We start from the raw sequence: 16,547 nt of genomic DNA, 5'->3' as shown, positions 1-16,547 counted from the left end.
GATGGACACTTCAAGCTCATTTAATCAACCGTTGTGTAGATGAGGAAATTTATGTTCACTGTGTAATTTAAAATGGAAGCACACCACAAATACTACTTGCTGAGCATCTTAACCATTCCTTCAATAGAAAATATTCCCAACATAGTTGGCTTGAAACTGCAGCTGATTTTGGAATTTAATCTTAAAACCATCAGATATAGGAGCAGCGCTAAACCATTTGGCCCATCTAGCCTGCTGTATCATTCAATGAGATCATGGTTGATTTGGATATGATAATCCTCAGCTCCACTTTCTTGCTTTATCCCCATAACCCTTGATTCCTTTATTGATTAAAAATCTATCTCAGCCAGAACAAACTTAACAATCCAGCTTCTCCAGCTCTATGATAAAGAATTCCGCAGATTCACTACCTTCTGAGAGAAGTTGCTTCTCAGTTCTGTCTTAAGTGGGTGATCCTTTACTCTGAGATTATGCCCTCTGGTCCTAAACTCTCCCAGAAAAGGAAACAACCTCTCAGCAGCTGTCCTGTCAAGGCCCCTGAGAATCCTATGTATCTCAATAAAGTTCCTCTTCTAAACTACAGTGAGTACTGGCCCAACCTACTCAACACCTCTTCGTAAGAAAAACTCAGGATCAATCTAGTGAACCTTATTTGGGCTGCATTCAATGCCAGTAGATCCTTTCAGTAGATACTGTTCACAGTGGTGAACAGATGTGGTCTAACTAGCACCTTATGTTATTTTAGTAAGACTTCCCTATTTTTATAATCTATTTCTTTGAAATAAAGGCCAATATTCCATTTGCCTTCTCTGCTGCTTTTTGTGCTGCAACTTTCTGCAGTCTTTCTCTTTTAAATAAAAATACTCAGCTCCTTTATTCTTACTACTACTTGTCTTCTCATCTATTTTTGTATCATCTGCAAACCTAACAACAACATATTTATTTTGCTTGTCCAGGTCATTAATATATATTGCAAATAATTGTGGCCCCAGTACTGATTCCTTTGCCACTCCACTAATTACATATTGCCTTTCTGAAAATGCCCTCATCCCAGTTCTCTATCAGCTAGCCAGCCAATCCTGTATCTATGCCAATATATTACCCCCAACACCACGGGCTCTTAAGTAGCTGTTTGTGCCATTTATTAACTCCTCCCCCATTTCCTGGTTCCCTGTTATTATTTTCCAAGCCTTATTCTGTAAGGGACCTATGTTCACTTCGGCCCCTCTCTTCCTTTTTAACGTATGTCTAAAAAATCTCTTATTGTCCATTTTGCTCTTAGTTTATCTCCTCCCTTTTGTAGGTCATCTATTGTTGGTTTTTAAAACTTTTGCAATCCTCATACTAAGCGCTAATCTTTGCCACGTTGTATGTTTTATTTTAGTTTAATACTGTCTTTAACTTTTGTGATTGATTTATCCCCCTCCGATTCTTCCTCACTGGAATATATCATTAGTTGTGAGTCATGAACTGTTTTCATAAACATCTGCCATTGCTAATCAGTTGTCTTTTCTGCTAAACCCTTTTCCCGTTTATTCCAGCCAACTCTGCCTTCATTCTTTTCGGATTAAGAACATAAGAACTAGGAAAAAGTAGGCCATTTGGGCCCTCAAACCTGTCCCGCCATTCAATATGGTTATGGCTGATCTTTTCATGGAGTCATCTGCACTTACCTCCCCTTTCACCATAACTCCTTTACGGTTCAAAAATCTATCTATCTTTGCCTTTAAAACATTCAAGGAGGTAGCCTCAACTGCTTCACTGGGCAGGGAATTCCACAACCCTTTGGGTGAAGAAGTTCCTCGATTCCACCCCAAAATCAGCTCCCCTTTATTTTCAGGCTATTCCCCTTGTTCTGGTTTCACCCACCAGTGAGAGCAACCTCCATGCTATCTTATCCCTTCATGATTGTATGTATATGTTTCTATAAGATCCCTCCTCATTTTCTTCAATTCAAGTGAGTGTAGCCCCAGTCTACTCAGTCTCTCCTCATAAGTCAATCCTCTCAACTCTGGAATCAACCTAGTGAATCCCCTCCAGTGCCATTATATCCTTTCTGAAATGAGGAGGCCAAAACTGTACACAGTACTTCAGGTGTGGCCTCACCAACACCTTATAGAGCTGCAATATAATCTCCCTGTTTTTAAACTCTATCCCTCTAGCAAGAAGGACAACATTCCATTTGCTGCCTTAATTACCTGTTGCACCTGCAAACCAACTTTTTGTGATTTATGCAGAAGGATACCCAAATCCTTCTGCACAGCAACATGTTGCAATTTTTCACTCTTTAAATAATAGTCCATTTTGCTGTTGTTCCTACCAAAATGGATGATCTCACATTTACCAACATTGTATTCCATCTGCCAGACTCTTGCTCACCCACTTAAACTAGCTATGTCCCTTTGTGGACATTCAGTGCCCTTTGCACATTCCTTTACCACTCATCTGCAAATTTTGACATGCTACATTTGGTTCCCAACTCCAAATCATCGATGTAAATTGTAAACAATTGCAGTCCCAACACTGATCCCTAAGGCACACCACTAGTCACTGCCAATCAGAAAACACCCATTTACCCCCACTTTTTGCTTTCTGTTAGTTAACCAACACTCTGATCAAGTTAATATAGTAACCATAACACCATGCACCTTTATCTTGCAGCAGCTTTTTATGTGACACCTTGTCAAATGCCTTCTGGAAATCCAGATACACCACATCCACTGGTTCCCTGTTGTGTCTGCCGCGCTCATGCCTTCAAAAAATTCCACTAAATTAGTGGAATTGCCCTTATTTAAGTTCAGCACAATTGTTTCTGACCCAAGTTTCTTGATTTGTAACTGAATGCTAAATTCTACCATGTTATGGTCGCTGTTTCCTGAGGATCTTTTACTCTGAAATTGTTTATTAGACCTGCCTTGTTACACATTGCCAGATCCAGAATAGCCTGCCCTCTGGGTCCAGGAAACTGTCCCGAATCCACAATGAATTCTTCCTTCTCACTACCTCTGCCAATTTGTTTATTTCTCACCCCTATTATGGATTCTATGTCTTCCGATCCAAGACTATTTTTTGCTATCTCTCTTACTCCATCCCATATTAACAAAGCTACCTTGCCACCCACTCCTCCCTGCATGTCCTTATGAAATAACTGAATATTTATTTCCCAACTTTGATCTAATTGTAAACAAGTCTGTGTTAAGGCTAGATGATTATACCATTGTCTGCTATTGATTATTTATATGTGGATGCTATCCTCTATACTCTGCTTGACCTTTTGATGAATTGACCCTTTTATGTTTCTTTGAAAATAAAGGTGAAGAGAGTGGACGATGCATCAAGTTCGGTATTGGCCTTTCAACAGGGGCAGTGCCCTCACCATTGCATTTAAATCACAACTTGATTTGTTCCCTGTGCCCTCTGATGACATCTCTTGAGCATCTCATCTTTTTTTCACCTTTTCGACCTTTTATTAAAGACCCTTCTTTGGTGCCACAGTTCAGAGAACACTCAATCTCTCTGCTTTCCTCACTTTGCCTCTGCACTGACTGACTTCTCATCTTGAGATTCCAGCCTCCACTTCAACTCATTATATTTTCTCCTGAGTTTACTGCCCTCCTTTGAAAGCACGTACCAAACCTGTGAACTCTACCACCTAGAAGGACAAGTGTAGCAGACATGGGCACCACCAAGCACCAGTGCCTATCCAAACTGTGTACTATCCTGACTTGGAGCTATATTGTTGTTTTGTGTTATTGGGTCAAAAACCTGGAACTCCCACTCTAACAGCACCCTAGGTGTACCTACACCACATGGCTTTCAGCATTTTATGGAAATAGCTCGCCACACCTTCTCAAGGGCAGAGGAATGAGCAACAATTCTTGCCACATCAGAGATGATCTTACCCATGCAGAAAGTAAAATAACTGTCCTTTTGTTACTATAATAGATCAAGTTAAGCCTTATCGGACTTTGCCCTCTGACTGAAACTGCCCACTATTCAGAGACCATCGAGGGAGGCAAAGCTAACAGCCAACTTCTAGTAGCACCCCAAATCTTGCTCCCATCTTTCCTGTGCTTCCTAATCAATGCCAATTTTAGTCAACCAATTCGTCAAATTAAAATGCTTGTCCTTGTTTTCAGATCTCTCAATGGCCTACCTTCAACCTTTAACCCGACTAGATCCCTTGTCCTCTGTCAGTTTTGACTTTTTGAGCATTCCCAATTTTAATCTCTTTTTATCTCTTTCCTCTTTCAAGATGCTGCTTAAAATCCATGTCTTTGACCAAGCTTTGATTATCTGATCTAATATCCTTTTATGTGGTGTCTAATTTTGTTCCATAACACTCGTGAATTGCCCTGGAAAGGTTGGGATGCTTTATGTTAAAGGTGTTATATAAATGTGATTTGTTGATGAAATAGTTTCCTCACACAGGTGTAATGACAATTCATGAAATCAGTTTGGGCAGTTCCTCGCTGTTTTGTCAGGAGGGCTTCACAGCAAAACTTCCCACGCTCCATGAGGCTGTAGATGGCTGGAATGATAAATTGAAATTTCACTGATTCAGTTGGGGTAAGTTGCAATACTGGAGCAGAATAAAAGAAGCTTTACTCAGCAGCCTACATTAAACATATTGATGTATGATGCCAGAGATGTGGAAATCTTCCTTAATTTCAAAAACCAACTTGCATTGTCAAGATTTAACCTGTGTACATTTAGTGTAAAACCTGGGAATTGGAAGATAACTCATAAGCGACACTTATTGGCAATGCAGCTAGTATTTGATTATGGCTGAACCCTAAAAGGGACTTGAAAAATATGGCATGATAGACATGATGGAGTGCTACTGGAATTTAGAAGAGTCAATTACGAGGGGGCACAGGTTTAAGGTCTGAGGGGCAAGATTTAAAGGAGATGTGCAAGGCAGATTTTTTACACAGAGTAGTGGGTGCCTGGAACTCATTGCTGGGGAAGTAGTGGAAGCAGATACGGTGGTGACTTTTAAGGGGCGTCTTGACAAATACATGAATAGAATGGGAAAAGAGGGATATGGTCCCTGGAAGGGTAGGGGGTTTTAATTAAATTGGGCAGCATGGTTGGTGCAGGGTTGGCGGGCCAAAGGACCTGTTCCTGTGCTGTAATTCTCTTTGTTCTTTGTAAAGGAAAACATACTGAAAATGGGAAAAGGAGATTAGTTCAGAGATGCTAGTGAAACTTGGACTGGTATGAAGGACAATATCTAATGCAGGAAAACAAGATCTGGATGGGATAAACTCAGGATTTCTCAGTGAAACAGTTGAGGAATGTGGAAATCCTTCACTCCCTTGAACTTTTACCTCCATACAGTTTGATTGTAATCAATCTATATATGTCACTTTCATTTATGTGCCTTTGTTTCATATCCATACCCATTGAAAAATCTATTAATCTCAGTCTTCATACCCTCTAATTCTACCTTCTACTTTATTCTATGCTTTTAAAACTCTATTCTAATTTTTTAAAACTCTGTTACCTTCCTTGCTGCTAACAGACTTTCGAATGGATCTACCTTGTATTAAATTGATCTTTCTCTACACTCTAGTAATGACTGTATGACTACATTCTGCACCCTCTCATTTCCTCCTTATAAACAGTATGTTTTGATCATATGGTGTACAAGAAGCAATACTTTTCACTGTTTGTTAATACATGTGACAATAATAAATCAAATCAAAATCTTGAAAATTTAAGTTTACCCAGTAGCCCACAGTCCTTTGGGGATGTAGATTCCAGTCTTCCACTACCCTCTGAAACATCTTTTCTAATGGCCTGGATCTGTTTAAGATTATTCTGGATTTTTCTTTGCAAGCATTAAATTTGAAAATCAATTTTTGCTTCCGAAATGATTCTTAGTTTTCTAAACACCCCCAAGTGTGTTCACATGAATGCATGCACAATGAGTGATGAGAACAATCTCTAGTAAATCATTCCTCAAGCTTCTAAATGTGGTAGAATGTAGGTCAAGTTTATGCAACCTGCTCTTATAATTCCATTCACCCCCTCCTCAACTGGTGAATTTGTGCCACATCCCTTTAATAGTTTCTGTCTTTGCCTTAAAGCTTATTTATTAGACAGGAGTAATGTTTACATTAACACTGCAATTAAATTACTGTTAAATTCTCCTAGTTGCAACAGTCTGCACCTGTTTGGGTCAATGCACCCAACCAGCACATCTTAGAAATGTGGGAGAAAACTGGAGCACACAGAGGAAACCCACACAGACACCGTCCAGAGTTTGCACATTCTCCCTGAGAGTGCCCAAGCCAGGAATCAAACCAGGTCCCTACCGCTGAGAGGCAGCAGTGCTAACCACTGTGCTACTGTGCTGCTCTGATTACCGATTCCTTACCTTTTTTTCCAGGAACTAATTGAATCCCTCCAATCAGGTTTCAACCCCCTGCGCACCCCTACCAAAAAGGCTCTTGGCAAAATCACAAATTGCATCCAATGTGTCTATGACAAAAGTAAACTATTTTCTCTCGCCTTTCATGACCTTCAGCAGGTTTTAACATGGTTGACCGCATCATCCTTCTCCAACACCTTGCCCCTGCTGTCAAGCTGGGTGGGACTGCATTCACCTGGTTCTGTTAACTGTCTAATTATAGTCAGAGAATCACTTGCAATGGCTTTTCTTCCTGCTCCCACACTAATGGCCCTGATGTTCCCCCAAGCACTTACCTTACTAGCCCCCTCCAACTGCCCCCTTGCTCTATTTTTTCCCTACATATGCCCTCAGTGTAGTCATTCAAGAGCAGTTTTCATGTGTTGCCAAAAGCACACAGCTCTATCTTACCACCTTCCTTCACCCTTTTATTGTCCCCAAGTATTCAGACTGCTAGTCCAACATCCAGTATTGAATGAGCAAAAATTTCCTTCTGTTTAATTATTGGCGAAATGGAAACAATTGTCCCTACCACAAACTTTACTTTCTAGCCATAGATTCCATCCTTTCCCTGTGGCAATTGCCTAAAGCTGGATCAGACTGTTCACAACATCAAATTGGAGTCATATTTAACCCCAAGATGAACTTTTGATCCCATTTTCATGCCATCATTTTCATTGTATGTTCCCACTTCTTTAATCTGACTTTTTATTTGTTCACTGGATGTGGACATCGCTGGCTAGGCCAGCATCTATTGCCCATCACTAATTAATTGGGTAATAAATACTTGGGCAATCCCTTGCAAAGATGGTGCTGAGTTACCTTCTTACGCTGTTGCAGTCCATGAAGGGCCAGATGGCCTACTCCTCCTATTTCTTATGATCTTATGTGGTGCAAGACAGTGCCTTTGGGAAGGGGGCTCCAGAATTTTAATCCAACAACAGTGAAGGCAAAGTGACATAATTCCAAATCAGGATGGTGTTTGATTTGGAGGGGAGCCTGATGGCATCTGGTACCCCTGTCTCTCAAGATGATAGACCTTGCTGGCTTGGAAGGTCCTGTTGAAGGAGTCTTGGTGAGTTGCTGTAGTGTATTTTGTCAATGGTACACACCGCTGCCACTGTGTCAGTGGTGAAGGAAGTAAATGTGACATAGGATGCAAGACTGGGCAGAGAAGTGGCAGATGGACTTCAACCCAGATAAATGTGTAGTGGTGCATTTTGGCAGTGTAGAGGATCCACATGAGGATCAGAAGGACCTTGGGGTCCGGGTCCATAGGAATCTTAAATCAGCCTCGCAGGTAGTGCATATGGTGTACTGGCCTTCATCAATTGAGGGATTGAGTTTAGGAGTTGGGAGATAATGCTGCAGCTTTATAAGACCCTAGTCAGACCCCACTTGGAGTACTGTGCTCAGTTCTGGTCACCTCATTACAGGAGGGATGTGGAAGCTATTGAAAGGCAGCAGAGGAGATTTACAAGGATGTTGCCTGGACTGGGTGCATGCCTTATGAGGATAGGTTGAGGGAGCTTGGTCTTTTCTCCTTGGAGAGACAAAGGATGAGAGGTGACCTGATAGAGGTGTATAAGATGTTGAGAGGTATTGATCAGGTGGATTCTCAGAGGCTTTTTCCCAGGGCTGAAATGGTTGCTACGAGAGGACACAGGTTTAAGGTGATGGGAAATAGGTACAGAGGAGATGTCAGGGTTAAGTTTTTCACTCAGGGTGGTGGGTGAGTGGAATCGGCTGCATCGGTGGTGGTGGAGGCAAAATCATTAGGGTCTTTTAAGAGACTTCTGGATGAGTACATGGGACTTAATAGAGAGTTATAGGTAAGCCTAGTAGGTAGCAATATGATCGGTGCAACTTGTGGGCCGAAGGGCCTGTTTGTGCTGTAGTTTTTCTGTGTTCTATGTTCTACATGTTGGAAGTGGATGATGGGGTGCCAGTCATGCACTGATTCATCCTGCATTTACCCCTCCAACTTGATTTTCAAATTTGTGGATGACACTACCGTAGTGGATCAGATTTCAAACAATGATGTGACAGAGTACAGGAATGAGATAGAGAATCCAGTGAAATGGCGCGATGACAATAATCTCTCCCTCAATGTCAACAAAATGAAGGAAATTGTCATTGACTTCAGGAAGCGTAGTGGAGATCAATGGAGATGAAGTAGAAAGGGTGTAGAGAGCTTCAGATTTTTAGGTGTCCAGATCACCAATAACCTGTCCTGACCCCCCCCCCCTCCCCCATTTCTGACACTACAGTTAAGAAAGCCCACCAACGCCTCTACTTTCTCAGAAGACTAAGGAAATTTGGCATGTCAGCTATTACTCTCTCCAACTTTTACAAATGTACTATTGAAAGCATTCTTTCTAGTTTATAGCAGCTTGGTTTGGTTGCTGCTCTGCACAAGACTGCAAGAAACTACAAAAGTCATGGATGTGGTTGAATCCATCACGCAAACCAGCCTCCCATCCAACGACACTGTCTATACTTCCTGCTGATTCGGCAAAGCAACCAGCTTAATTAAGGACCCCAGACGCCCGAACATATACTCTTGCACCTCTTTCCATCAGGAAAAAGATATAAAAGTCTGAAGTCATGTATCAACTAACTCAAAAACAGCTTCTTCCCTGCTGCCATCACACTTTTGAATAGACCTACCTTGCATTAAGTTGATCTTTCGCTACACCCTAGCTATGACTGTAACGTTACATTCTGCACACTCTATGATCAGTATGCTTTGTATAGCATGTAAGAAAATACTTTTCACTGTATACTAATACATGTGACAATAATAAATCAAATCAAATCATTGTGTCAAAACACCTTCCTTGAGTGTTATTGGATCTGCGCTCATCCAGGCAAGTGGAGTGTTTTTTATCACATTCCTGACTTGTACCATGTAGATAGTGGACAGGCTTTGGGGAGTCAGGAAGTGAGTTAATCTCCGCAGAATCCTCAGCCTCTGATTTGCTCTTGTAAGCACAGTGTTTGTACAGCTGAGTTTATGGTCAAAAGAAAACCCAAAGGATAATAGTGGAGGATTCAGCAATGGTAATGTTAAGAGAAGATACTTGGATTTTCTCTTCTTTTAAATGCCCATTGCCTGGCAATTGTGTGGCATGAATGTTACTTGCCATTTATCAGTCTAAACCTGTATATTGTCCAGGGCTTGCTGCATATTGACATGGATTCTGTCAGTATCAATGGAACTTCCAAAGATGCTGAACATTACGCAATCATCAGCGAACATCCCCACTTCTGAGATAATGATGGAAAGAAGGTCACTGCTGAAGCGGCTGAAGATGGCTGGGCCTAGGACACCATACTGAAGAAATCCTGCAGTGATGTGTTTGGATCAAAATGATTGACCTCCAACAACCACAACCATCTTCCTTTATGCTAGGTATGACCCCAAGGAGTAGAGACTTTTTCACCTGATTCTCATTGACTCCAGTTTTACCAGGGCTCCTTATTGCTGCACTTGATCAAATGCTGCCCTGATGTCGAGGACAGTCACTCTCGCTCCATCCCTTTAATTCAGGTCTTTTGTTCATGTTTATATCAAGGTTGTAATGAGGTCAGGAGCTGAGTGACCCTGGCAGAACCAAAGCTGAGGGTCAGTGAGTAGGTTATTGCTGAGTAAGTGCTACTTGATAGAACTTCAATGACATCCTTGACTTATTTGCTGATGGCTCTGCGTTAAGCTTGCATGCTAAGACCCACATGATCCAGTGGTTAACTCTCGAGACTTGTACTTTCCTGGGTCTGTGTGCCCTCTGTTCTCTGCACGTTGTTTCATTTTCACTTGCACTTGTATATGGAGCAAGCCCGTGTGCGTACTCCAGATTCCATTCTTTTGTCTCAAAGATATCAATTCCATGGCTCAGAGTATTAGTATACAAAATTTACCACTGGGAAGTTTAAAAATAATATATAGCATTGCACTTGAAATTATTTTTTAATGCTATGATATATCAACTATCGCATATTGCTTGCAAACCGTGTTCACATGAATTGTACATAAAAAGTAATTTTTAAAAAAAATATTCTTGAGACGTGGGTGTTGCTGTTTAGGCCGGCATTTATTGCCCATTCCTAATTGCCCTCCAAAAGGTAGTAGTGAGCTGTTTTCTTGAACCACTGCAGTCCATGTGGTGTAGGTACACTCACAGTGCTGTAAGGAAGGAATGTCCGGGATTTTCACCAAGTGGCAGGGAAGGAATGGTGACGTACTTCCATGTCAGGATGGTGGGTGGCTTCGAGGGAAGCTTTCAGGTAGAGGTGTTTGTGAGGGTTGCCAATCAAGCGGGCTACTTTGCCATGGATGGTGTCAAGCTTTTTTGAATGTTGTTTGAGCTGCACTCATCCAGGCAAGTGGAGAATATTCCATTACGCTCTTGACTTGTGCCGTGTAGAAGATGGACTGGCATTGGAAGATAGAAGGCGAGCTACTCTGTGCAGGATTCATAGCCTTTGATCTGCTCTTGTAGTCAGGGTATTCATATGGCTGATCCAGTTCAGTTTCAGGTCAATGATAACCTCCAGGATGCTGATAGTGGGGGATTCAGCAATGATAATACCATCGAATGTCATGTGGTGACGGTTAGCTTCTGTCTTGTGTGACATGAATGTTACTTGCCACTTTTCAGCCCAAACCTGGATATTGTCCAGGGAATGCTGTATTTGGAACGGACTACTTCATTATCTGAGGAATCATGAATGGTGCTGAATATTGTACAATCATCAGCTAACATTGCCACTTCTGACCTTCTGATGGAAGTTGGAAGGAAGGTCATTGATGAAGCAGCTGAAGATTGTCGGACCTCGGACACCTTATCACCCCTCACCCACCAAATGTAAGAGAATGCAAGGCCAGTTTGTGTAATCTGTTCCCGTGATTTAATCTTTAAGCCCTAGTGAATCTGCTACACTCCTTGTGAAGCCAGTGTATTTTTACTGAGGTTCATTTCCTAACATGAAAACTCTAATCTGACTGTAGTCTGATTCAGGCTCATACAACTAAGGCATTACTTCACTTTTGCACTCCAATCCTCCCTACTCTAACATTTTTGATTGCTTTCGTACCTTTTTAGCCATTGTGTATATGCCTTCCTAAATCCTTTTGCTCATCCATGTCTCGCTAGTCTCTTACCATTGAGAAAATATTTCTATTTAAATTTCCCAAAGTGAATGATCTCATAATTCACCACATTAAATTCCAGAGGTCTTTATTTTTTCCCATTCAATCTCAACCTGCTTTATAACATCCAGCTGTTGTCCACACAACTGTTTCCAAATTTAGTTTTGCAATCATGTATGTTTCTGCATTTTTCATCCCAGTTATTAAAAATGTATATCCAAAAGCTGAACATGTGGGTACAAATTGCATAGCAATAGAGCTGAATTTTCAGAACCGAAGGAAATTAGGTGATCTGAATGAATGATATACTCCAGAACCAATTAGATAATACAAGAAAGAAAGATGTTTGTAATTTATTTTATATTCTAAAGATCTTTACAACCAATGAATCATTTTTAAAGTATCATTGTTGTAATGGTATCAAACAAAGTATACATTCACTTCCTGCAACAAATCCTATGAATTGGACAGGGTGGGGGAATACTCCATATCTCCTTCTTGTGGAAGGAATGCTGGCACTACAAAGACTCAGCAGCAGTTTAGGCATCTTTTGTGAATTTCAAAATGCTTCACAACCACTGGGTTATTTCTGAAATACAGTCACAGCTATGTAGATAAAAGTGGCAGCTATATTCTGCACAGCTAAGTCGAAGACTGCAGTTAAATGGTTGACTGGATGACAGACAATCTGTTTTTGGTTAAACGAGTAGTTAGTTGACAAAGAAATCTTGAATGGGACACTCAACCGAACTCTGTTCTCTTCTACAAATAGTGCCAGAGGATACTTAGCACCCTCTTCAGCAGGTAATGGGAATAAATGTAATGTCTTGTCTGAATTTAATCAATTTATTTAGTGACATTTAGAAAGTGTTTTTAAAATATATCAGTGGGAATAAGATTACGTAATGTGTATTTATAGCCATTGAGCGGTAAATAGAAGTAATTTTCCTGCTGTACAAATGCTTTTAAGAATAAGTCTAGTAATACGCAGAATAGAAGATATCTTCTGCTGACAAATGTTCACCTGTTTTTAAATTCAAATGTGATTTACTTTTCTGAACAATGAAGTTAGTAATAAAGTGTCGCACTCGTAATTCAGCTATTGTCAATTGAACATTCAGTGTTTGACAGCCATAATTTCTCATCAAATCTTTTTTTTCTCTTTTATTGGTTTGGTTTGACGCGAAAGCCAAAAGAGAATGGACACTGACTCCTGATCAGGTCTTCCTTAGGATCAGGGTAAATGTCCATTGTTTTGGAACTCTGCATTATTGAAAGCCGCAGGAGGTCTTTTTTAATTGTTTGATCTAGTCATGCACTCAAACCGCTGGTGTACATCTTCAAGTGACTGGCTTATCTTAGGCATGGAAATTGATCAGTGTCCAGCATTGGACAAATATTCACATGTTTTGGGGATGCAGGTTAATAATAGTGTGCGTGGTTGCACGGTGGTTGGATAAAGGGTATCTTTTGTCTTATTCTTTGGTACATACAATCATGTGCGTTGAAACACCAGAGAGTCTTTGCAAAACATGAGATTCCAAATGTTTGTAACCAGGATGAACACTAGTGGAAATTTGCACCAAGCCTGTTGAAATGAATGGTTGGAATAAAAGGAATGAAGTTTTCCTATTTCAGTTCTGCTGATACCACTCACTAGTATTTTTCATCAGGCATCTAAATTAAATTGTTCTGTTCAGAATTTTAGGGCCGGTTATTTAATGAGTGAAGACAAAGATCTACTAATCTTTGAAGAGTGTGACTTGTTCCAATCTGGTAGCTTATGAATTGAGCTGTGTAACTGGGAACCTAACAGAGGTAACAAAGTCTGTAAAATTATTGATAAATTCAGATATTAATTCTGTGCAATCTGAATACATAGAAGTGATATCTTCAGTGAATTTGTAATTGATACGTAACCATTCATTACAAAGTAAGTATACTGAGTTGAGTTCAACTGATATCTGTACGTTAAACCTTAATAGCCTCATGATAAATCTCATTCTATTTTGAGGATGGAATAAGATATGGGAATGGACTTTCCATCATCCCTTAATTTATATTCAAAACATTGTTGTGAATATGAAATTAGATTACTCACTGTCTATAAAGTGTCATTCTTTTGCTAGATACCATAAATATCGGAACTGAATTTATGCTTGTTTGTATTTTTTTTGCTGAAAACATTGAACTAATAAAAATAAAATATACCAGGCATGGGTTAAGAAAGTCAATTAGGACCAGAATCAGAGATGTAATTATCTTAATCCCCTCTGTATGTGGTCTTTCCCCCACTGAAGCTAATGAAAGTCAAGTCAACTTATTGAAGGGAACATTCATTGAATCATCAAAAAATGGTACCTGCATAGAAGGAGGCAATTTGTCTCTTTGTGACTGTGCTGGTCTCTAAAGGGTAGTTTAGCGAGTCCAATCTCCTACCCCCATTGCTCTAATATTTTTCCTCAGGTGCTTACCAATTCTCATTTGAAGGTCACAATAGAATGTGCCTCCACCAGATCTTCAGGTAATACTTTCTATGTCACAACTACTTGCTGCATCGAAAAAAAAATTATCTGGTTCCTTTACCAATTGTCTTAAATCTGTGTCCTCTGTTTCTCAACACTTCTGCCAACAGGAGCAGTTATCTACTCTGTGCAGCTCCTTGTGATTTTGAACACCTCTATCAAATCTCCTCTCAACCTTCTCTAAGCAGAAACAAGCACAACTTCTCCAATCTATCCATGTAATGGAAGCCCCTTATCATAAGAACATAAGAAATAGGAGCAGGAGTAGGCCATCTAGCCCTTCGAGCCTGCCCCGCCATTCAATAAGATCATGGCTGATCTGTCGTGGCTCAGTTCCACATTCCCGCCCTCTCCCCATAACCCTTAATCCCCTCGCTTATCAAAAACCCATCAACCCGCGTCTTAAAAATATTTAGCGAGGCAGCCTCCACTACTTCAACGGGCAGAGAATTCCAGAGATTCACCACCCTTTGAGTGAAGAAGTTCCTCCTCAACTCCGTTCTAAACCACCCCCCCCCCTTTATCTTGAGGCTGTGCCGTCTAGTCCTACTGTCCTTTCTGAGTGGGAAGAGCCTCTCCACCTCTATCCTATCCATCCCATTCATCATCTTATATGTCTCAATGAGATCTCCCCTCATTCTTCTAAACTCTAACGAATACAAGCCTAGTTTATTCAGCCTCTCCTCATAGCTCAACCCCCTCAGCTCCGGCATCAGCCTAGTAAACCTCCTCTGCACTCCCTCCAAGGCCAAAGTATCCTTGCGCAAGTGCGGCGACCAAAACTGCACACAGTACTCCAGCTGCGGCCTCACCAATGCCCTATACAGCTGCAGCAAGACCTCCCTACTTTTATATTCAATCCCCCTTGCTATGAAGGCCAGCATCCCATTAGCCTTCTTGACCACCTGCTGCACCTGCAGGCTGGGTTTTTGCGACTCATGCACAAGGACCCCGAGGTCCCTCTGCACCGCCGTCTGCTGCAGTTTTTCGCCACGTAAGTAATAGGCCTTCCTACCATATTCCTACCAAAGTGGACCACCTCGCACTTGCCAACATTAAATTCCATTTGCCAGTTCCTGGCCCATTCGCCCAGCCCATCTAGATCCTTCTGCAGACTCTCCACACCCTCCGCGCAATTTGCCGTTCCACCAATCCCTGGAGCTATTCTTGTAAATCTGCATCCTCCAGATTCTTCCTCAAGTGTAGTTCCAAAAATTGGGTACAGTACTCCAGTTGAGGCCAAAACAGTGCTTTTTAATTTATAACTTCTTTACTTTTGTCCCACTTCAAAACTTGATCGCAAAATCTAAACTGCCACACCACCGCAACACTGAGACTGTGTGGCTGTGTGTCAGAGATCTATCTTTTCAATGAAATGTTGAAACAAGGTCCTATCTGTCCTGTAATGCATGCAAAATATACTGTGACACTAATTTGAAGAACAAGGAAGTGATAGTGTCCTGCACAATATTACCCCTTAACTCCTGTAACTAAGCAAGATTATCTGGTCATTGTCAAATTGATTCACTTGGTCTAATTTTCAAATGATTCAATTCCAATGTTGATCTATCCCATTGCTGTTGTCAAAACACACAGTTCCAGTCTGGCTGGTTCAGTACTGTTCTGTGGCTGGAAAACATAGGAAGGGAGGAAAGAAAAGGAGCACCAAGCCTCGAAGCCACTTGCCATTCAAACTTGGAAATATATTACAGTTTCTTCACTGTCGTTGAGTCAAAATCATGGGCCACTCTTCCTAACAGCACTATGAGTGTACCTACACCACATGGACAGTAGTGGTTCAAGAAGACAGCTCACCACCACCTTCTTGAGGGCAATTAGGGATGAACAATGAATGCTGACCTAACCAGCAACGCCCACAAATGAATGAAAAAGTTAATCCTAGCCAGATAATGGTGTATCAAAAAAAGTAAAATAAAATTTATTTATTACTCACAAGTAAGGCTTACATTAACACTGCAATGAATTTACTGTGAAATTCCCCTAATTGCCACAGTCTGGGGCCTGTTCAGGTCTTTCAGAACGTGGGAGGAAACTGGAGTGAACCCACACACACGAGGTAAATGTGCCAACTCCACACAGACGATGATCCAAGCTGGGAATTGAACCCGGGTCCCTAGCACTGTGAAGCAGCAGTGCTAACCATTCTGCTACCATGCCACCTTAATTGCACTAGTTCTATATCACTTGCTTACTACTTTCTGAGAGAAACAAATAACTGCAACCAAGGTGGAAAATCTCTGGGAAATTCTCTAAAGCAATCAAGAAACTGGTAGTCTCAACCAGAGAATGGTACATCCGCAAAAACATAAACAACTAACAACTTACCCTACACCCCATTTATTGGAAATGTCGTTTCTCTCAGAAACTTGTCAAACACCCATTTAAATCCATTCACCACTTCAGGCACGGAACCAGGATGTTTGTAACCTCT

The sequence above is a fragment of the Carcharhinus amblyrhynchos genome, chromosome 4 (genome assembly GCF_965287045.1).
Source record: "Carcharhinus amblyrhynchos chromosome 4, sCarAmb.v2.hapA, whole genome shotgun sequence".
Taxonomy (NCBI): Eukaryota; Metazoa; Chordata; class Chondrichthyes; order Carcharhiniformes; family Carcharhinidae; genus Carcharhinus; species Carcharhinus amblyrhynchos.
Note: the sequence above shows the minus strand (reverse complement) of the source record.